This window comes from Arachis ipaensis, chromosome B9, assembly GCF_059453495.1.
Source record: "Arachis ipaensis isolate K30076 ecotype BB chromosome B9, ASM5945349v1, whole genome shotgun sequence".
Classification (NCBI taxonomy): domain Eukaryota; kingdom Viridiplantae; phylum Streptophyta; class Magnoliopsida; order Fabales; family Fabaceae; genus Arachis; species Arachis ipaensis.
In genome coordinates, this window is record NC_142444.1 from 147,834,062 (window position 1) to 147,842,513 (window position 8,452).

Consider the following 8,452-nt stretch of genomic DNA (forward strand, 5'->3'; position numbering starts at 1 on the left):
GGTCACGGTTTTGGAGAGTGACCTAAAGGTATCTACAGTCACAGTTTTGGGGGTGATCTAAAAAGGTCTATGGTCACGATTTTTTGAAAAAGAGTGACCTAAAAGGAGTCTATGGTCATGGTTTTGAGGAGTGACCTAAAGGGATCTATAGTGACGATTTTAGTGGCTGACTTAATAGGGTGTATAGTTTTACAAAAGGGTGACCTTAAAGGGGTTTGTGGTCACAGTTTTTGAAAATGAATTTTTTTAACTAAATCAGGTTTTGATCCTTTGAGTTTCAATTAATTAAGGTTCTTATATATTTTTTATGATTTTGAATATTTTATATATTTAAAATTTAAAAATTTTAATAATTAAAAACTAACGAGAATTTTATATGATTTACTTTAAATATTAAAATTTTAAATTTAATTTTATAAATAAAAAATTAACTAGAATAATATTAATTTTAAATTAAAAAATTATTGAAAACTTAAAACTAATTAATAAGTTAACAAATAAGTATTATATTAAATAATTTAAATAAATTATGGTTGATGTTTAATTACTATTCTACCTTCTGATTTTATTAAAATTTTTACACTAGCTTAGTCCCAAGCCTAATCCTAACCTTAATTACTATTCAAGAATATTTTTGTAACTAAATAAGGTTTTGATAATTTGAATTTAAATTAATTAAGGTTCTTATATATTTTTTAAGGATTTTGGGTATTTCATATATTTAAAATTTAAAAATTCTAATAATTAAAAACTAATGAGAATTTTATATGATTTAATTTAAATATTAAAATTTTAAATTTAATTTTATAAATAAATTACTTTTAATTTTAAATTAAAAAATTATTTAAAACTTAAAACTAATTAATAAATTAACAATAAATATTATATTTTAAAATAATTTAAATAAATTATGGTTGATTTTCAATTACTATTTTATCTTCTAATTTTATTTAAATTCTTATACTATCCTAATGCAAACCCTAATCCTAATTTCTAAACCCTAACCCTAATCCTATCCTAGTTTTAAACCCACCCACCTACTAATCCTCACACACTCAACAAAAAAAGAAAGAAATAGATAAGAGAGGGAGTAGGGGAACGAGGAAAGAAAAGGAAGAGAAGAAGAATCCCTACTCCATTCTCCAGAAGACTCACTACAAGAAAAATACCCATTCAACCACACTTTTTTTTAAACTACATTTGAAAAGTGTAGGCTACGTTTTTCTCCGTGTTGCCTTTTTATAAGAGAAAAAGATACACAATTGTGGCATCATTTAAAAAGTGTAGCCTTAGGTATTATAGAAATCACTTAGAAAGCGTAGCCGTAGGTTGATATCTATGGGCTCACTTTTCGTATCAAAGAGAATGCTTTTAAAAGATAACTTATTTATTATGTTTTGGGTGCGCTTTAAAAGTGATGCCTAATGTATGTATGGAAAATCCCTAACACTTAGTAAATTTTTTGTTCCCCTTTCAATTTCCTCCAGAAGAACACACACCCACAAGCCACTTCGCGCACAGCAAACTCTCTTCCCTCCAGAAGCACACCCTTTCGCCATTCTCACCTTCGCACATAACCCTTACCTTCACCAACCCTTTCGCGCACAACACACCCTCAAATAAACACAGCAAAAATTTGCCCTCACCCAATCACCCTCACTCACGTGACATACACCCTCATCCTCACTCCACCCACACACGAAAGAGGGAAGAAATCTAAAAGGGGGAGAACAGGAAGAAGAAGAGAAGTGAGGGAAGGAAGGAAAGGACGACGCCGGCTAGGGCTCCGCCGCCGTCGTTGTTGAGCGCCAGTGAGAGAGAGAGAGAGCTCGAGGAAAAGAGAAAACGTGATGGAGGAGAGAAGAAGGGGGTGCTCCATCGCCACTGAAGCTCCATCGCCGTTGCTAAGGCTTGTTGCCATCGCCGTTCTGCCACCGTCGGGCTGCTGTGCTCCGCCGAGGAGCTCGAAGGGATGTCTTGTCGCCGTCGTGCTCTGTCGCCAAGCTGTTGCGTTGCCACTCATCTCTTCTTCACCGTCGCTGCTCATCTCTTCTTAAGTGGTTCAATATCAAGTGCAAAACTGATAACTTTCAAGCATGATGATGTTGATGATGATGTCCTTTATCAGGGTAATTGACCAATTTTTCACATGGCTTCAATGCAATCTAGGACTCTAGAATTGGGATTCTTAGCTTTCATTTAAAAATATTATTTTTTATTTACTTTTTAAATGGCTAGACTAGTTAACTATACGTATATCTTTTCAATAATACAACCTCAATTCTGTTTAGCTTTTGTGAGCAATGTTCTTTTCTTTTCTTTCTTTGTTTATTTGATTTACCCTTAGTTATGTTATTTTCCAGCTTCCATGGTTTTTCCTACCATTATTGGTACCCCCAAAATTTTTGTTTTGTTTTGTTTTGTTTTGTTGTGTTTGATTGAGTGACATGATTAAATAACAGTGGAAAGAGCACAATTTTATTTACTTTATGGTTTTTCCTTTTGCATTTGGGATATTGGTGCAAAATTGATATATCTGTCTCAATTCATTTTTAATTTTACAATTTAGGTTGATGATTCTCACTTTACTCTTTGAAACAACGCCGTTTTTCCCTTTTGCACTAGAAATTAAGCTGATTGGCATGATTTTGTGAATTTAGCATTCAGCTTTAATGAGAATAATAAAAAAGCAACAAGTTTGTTTTCTTGTATTTTTAATCTTTAATCTGATACTTGCAATTGGAACATGTGCTTCATTTGTTGCTCTTGCCAGGCAGACTTTTCAAAATTCATTCGGTTCTATGATTTTGTTTTCTTCATGTGTCGCGAGAATGGTCAAAAGAATATTTGTAAGTAACCCGGTCATTTCCTTCAACATAATCTTGTATTGATTGCGTATGGTGGTGAATCAGTATGCAAAATCATTACATGCTTCTCTTTTTAAATTATGATAATCTGCAGCTGTAAGCAGGGCAGTAACTGCTTGGAAATTAGTTCTTGCTGGGAATGAACACTGATACAATTGTTAAGGCCAAGAGTTTTCTTGATGGTGATGAAGATCAGTATGAAAAAGATGTGTTTGAGAAGAATTTGAAGGCGCTTCAGAACATTTTTTAGTCATTATGCCAAGATTAGAAGATTAACGATTTTCTGCTTGTTAAATTCTTTTTGGATATAGAGTGCAAACTTTGCATTTTAATTGATATGTGATACAAGTTTCATGTGACTTAAATTATCTTAAGTTATATTTTGATTGTTAATTGCTTCTTAAGATTATGTCTTTGAATTGTGTAAGGATAATTTTTATTATTTAAAAAAATTATTTAGTATAATTATGTGTTTAATTTTATTTTATAATATTTAACTCATTTAATTAAAAATGTAAAATTATATATGTAATAATATTATTAAATATTATGTTGTATAAAAAATTATTAGAATATTATATATATATATATAGAAAATTAAAAAAAATAAAAAAATAATGAGACCTAAGGCTACACATATATAGAGTAGCTATGGTTATACAGAAAATTAAAAAAAAAAATAATAAGGGACCTAGGGCTACACTTATATAGAGTAGCTATGGTATACAATGTGGCTACGTTTTACAAGTGATGCAGTAGCGTTGAAAAGCGTAGCCTATTCTGGTAAAATGGAAGCTGAAAAGCGTAGCCTTTGGTCCTGGACAGCATCACTTGAAAAGCGCACCCTATTCCCAAACGCCAAAAGCGTAGCCCTTGGTGCAGAAAAGCGTAGCCTTTGAGAATAGGCAACAGCTGAATAGGAATCACCCTAAAAAGCGTAGCCGTAGCCCAGAAAGCGTAGCCGTAACCTAAGGCATCATTTTTTTTCACTTTTGGCTACACTTTTCAAGTGTACCTGAATGAGTGTTTTTCTTGTAGTGACTTACCCTCATCTCCAGAAAAATTTTGCCTTCACCTCTCTCTAAAATATTTTTTTCTCACATCTCTTTTCTTTCTGACTCTGAGTCTCTTCTCTCGCCATTCTCTCCACCTCAAGCTCGTCGCGCTTTGTCACCGTCGCAAGTTTTGTCGCGCTCTGTCACCATCCCAAGCTCGTCTTCCTGCTTCGGCCATCAACGCTTCCTTCGCCATGAGTTGGTCTCTGGGCAGGTGAATTTCAACTTCGGCCATGTTATTTCTCTTTTAATTTTATTGCTGTAAATCATTAGTACATCTTGAATTTGTTATTAAAAGTTGAGTTTATTGTTGAAATTATGATTTAGCTAATTTTGTTTTGCTGAATACTAGGGATTTGAAAATGATCATAGTTAAATTTGTTATTGTAAATTATGATTGAGATGAATTTGTTGTTGTATGTTGAATTGTTGTTGAACATATCACTGAGCTTTAGTTTTTTGTTGCTGGATAACGTTATTGAATATTGAGTTGAATTTTGTTGCTGGATAACATCGTTGAATTGAGCTGAATTTGTTCTTGTAAGTTCAATTGTTGCTGAACATATCACTGAACATTATAGTTCTTTCCACTTTTTCTATTATAATTCTTTTTATCAGACAAAACTAAAAAATTGACTCTACCAAATTCCAAGTATTTTACTATCTGTGTACTATCTAATGGGTAGGTCACTCTTTATGTAAGCAAATTATTTCAAATCAATTGTAACCATTTTCATTGTTACAGGGAATTTCAAGAAGACTAGTGAAAGTTGCACTAAGAGAAGCAGCAAAGAAGAGAGAAATGAGATTTGCAGAGCTCCAAAAGTTTGAACAAGGAGTAAGGAGACATTTCCATGATGACATTGATAAACCACTATTTTATGGTTTATCTTGTACTAAATTGAGTGGCTTTTATCAAGTCTTTGCACACTTATTCATACAATTTGCATAATTTTACAATTCCTTTCCAATTTTGTTCTATGATTGAAAACCTGCTTCCTAAAGCCTTTAAATTGTGTATTTTAATTCCCCTTTATACCATTCGATGCCGTGATCTGTGTGTTAAGTGTTTTCAGGCTGTATAGGGCAGGAATGGCTTAGAGGATGGAGCGGAAGCTTGCAAAAATGGAAGGAGCACAAGAAACAAAGGAGATGACCAGCGAGCGGCGATGCGTGCGCGTACTTGACGCGTGCGCGCGAGAAGCAAATGTGCATCGCGGCGCGTGCACGTACCTGACCCGTACGCGTGACATGCGCCACGTGCAGAAAACGCAGAAAATGCTGGGGCGATTTTGGGCTGAGTTTGGACCCAGTTTTCGGCCCAGAAACACAGACTAGAGCCATGGGACAAGCAGAGACTCAACACACATTGACACATTCTCATTCATACAGTTTTTAGTTTTAGTTTTGAATCTTAGAGAGAGATTACTACCTCCTCTAGGTTTTCTTCACATTCATAGATTTCTAGTTTTATGCTTTTGATTTGGATATTGAGAAGAGTCACTACCTCCGTTGAAGTTTCCATTATTCTAGTTTGTTTCCTTATTCCCTTACTCTTTCAATTACTCATTAACCCTATTCAGATAAGTATGTTTATGGCTTTGGAATTTATTAATGCAAATAATTTTTTTATCTTTAATTAATTTTCTATTATTACTTTATTCGAATTATCATGTCTTCTTTTTATTCCCTTTATATGTCTATAAGAATGGTATTCATATCAATGGAGTAGACTCCCAACTTGACTTGGGAGTTGATTGAAAGGAGACCCTTGAGTTGGAATGCTCAAGTGTTGATTTTAATTGGAAATTGTTGGTCAATTCTCTAGTCACTAAAGTTAGTCCTTCCATAAGGAGAGGATTAGGACTTGTGAATAAGAGTTAGCTCAATTACTTGACTTTCCTTTATTCGGTAAGGGTTAACTAAGTAAAAACAACAACCTCTTACTATCATACTTGAGAAAATCTAACAAGGATAGAACTTCCGATTAATCTTTGATAAACCACTATTTGATGGTTTATCTTGTGCTCAATTGAGTGGTTTTTATCAAGTCTTTGCACACTTATTCATACAATTTGCATGATTTTACAATTCCTTCCCAATTTTACTCTATGATTGAAAACATTCTTCTTTGGCCTTAAAATTGCTATGTTTAATCCTCTCTTTTATACCATTCGATGCCGTGATCCGTGTGTTGAGTGTTTTCAGGCTTTACAGGGCAGTAATGGCTTAGAGGATGGAAAGGAAGCTTTCAAAAATGGAAGGAACACAAGAAACTAAAGAGCTGACCAGCGAGGAACGACGTGCGCGCGTACCTGACGCGTACGCGTGAAAAGCGAAAAAGCACAGCGATGCATGCGCGTACCTGACACGTACGCGTGACAAGGAAAATCGCCAAACGACACGCACGCGTGATTGACGCGTACGCGTGACATGCGCTACCTGTAGAAATCGCAGAAAATGCTGGGGGCGATTTTGGTCTGAGTTTGGACCCAGTTTTCGGCCCAGAAACACAGACTAAAGCCAGGGGACAAGTAGAGACTCAAGACACTTCTCATTATACAAAATATTCATTCACATAATTTTAGGTTTTAGATGTAGTTTTCTAGAGAGAGAGGCTCTCTCCTCTCTCTAGGTTTTAGGATTTCTCTTAGTTTTAGGTTTATTTCTTCTCAATTCCAGGTTCAATGTTCCTTTAATTTAGTTTCTCTTCTACTTTTATTTATTCTAGCATTCTAGTTTATTTATTTTCCCAATTTGGTTTATCAACTCCATGTTGGATTTGATTTCTTTATTTAATGCAATTTGAGGTATTTCATATTTATTATTTTAATTTAGCTTTTTACATTCTTAGCTTGAATTGAGTAATTGGAGATGCTTGAGTTATCAAACTCCTTTGTTGATTGTTAATTGAAAGTTGCTAGTTGATTTGGATCCCACTAACTCTAGTTTCCCCTTGGGAGTTGACTAGGACTTGAGGATTCATATTGATTTATCTATTTGACTTACCTTTATAGTTAGAGGTTAACTAAGTGGGAGCAATGAACAATTCTCATCACAATTGATACGGATAACTAGGATAGGACGTCTAATTCTCATACCTTGCCAAGAGCCTTCTTAACTATTAGTTTATTTTCTTATCATTTACATTCCTTGTCCAACCTTTCAAAACTAAAAAAGATACAATCTCATAACCAATTATAAGAAACATACCTCCCTGCAATTCCTTGAGAGACGACCCGAGGTTTAAATACTTCAGTTATTATTTTTATTGGGTTTGCTTTAGTGACAACCAAATTTTTGTATGAAAGGATTCTTTGTTGGTTTAGAAACTATACTAGCAACGAGAACTTATTTGTGAATCCTTTACTAGCAAAAAATCCGTTCATCAATCTTCTCGCGGTCAAGGCTTTTATTTTAATTATATAAATTCTCTCGTTAATTTTCATTGCTTTAATTAATTATTATTTTAATTTTCCGTTCTCCAACTCTTAAAAAAATTCTTAGAAAATTTCTGACTAATAAAATAGCACTCTTTTGTCAACTCGTTGGAAGACAACCTGGGATTTCTACTCTCAGTATTTTTATTCTTAATTTGTGACAACTCTTTCTAAATTGATAAGCGGAATTTTCGTCGGTTAAGAACTGTACTTGCAACACTGTTTTCTCCATAAATTCTTAATCGGCAAATTTCTGCCACATCAGACATAACAGTGATTGTTGTGTTTCTCAATCTCAAGCTTATTGATACAAGCTCTCCATTGGGTTCTCCTCTTTCAATCAAAGGAGGTGAATTCTGATCATACAAAATTTTCTATATAATAACGTGTTACTTGTAAAGATTAAAGTGAACCAATCTTCACTATATAACCAAGAATATCACATTTTAGATTTGCAATGATCTGATTCTGAAATTTGTGTGCTCTCACTAGTTTATGATGGTTAATTAACGTGAACATGTATCTATCAATTAGCTATGAAATAGATATGCTTTGTATATTAATACATATATCTCCATTTTGAGCACTTGCTGCTATTGATAAACCACAATCTTATGGTTTATCTTGTATTGAATTTGGTGGATTTTATCAACTTTTTTTTCATTTATTTATTGAAATAGCATAGTTTGGTGAATCTCTCATAATTTGTGCTTACGAGTGAAAACATGCTTTTAGGCTTTTAATTTGCTAAATTTAATTCACTTTAATTCCATTTGATTCCTTGATGTGTTTGTTTAGTTATTTCAGACTTAGAAGACAAAGATTGGATTGAAGAAGTGGAGAAAAATCATGCAAAGTGGAGAATTCATGAAGAAATAAGTATTTGAAGAAATTCATGGTCACGCGTACGTTTACCTTGCGCATACGCGTGCTTTGGGAATTGGCCATGTTGCACGTACGGATGCCTTGCACGTACACGTGACACAAAGCACATGATTCACTTAAAGAAAATGTGATTGGCGATTTTTGGACTCCTTAAAGCCCAAATCTAACTCATTTTTGAAGTATTTGAGGCCAAATTCAAGAAGGA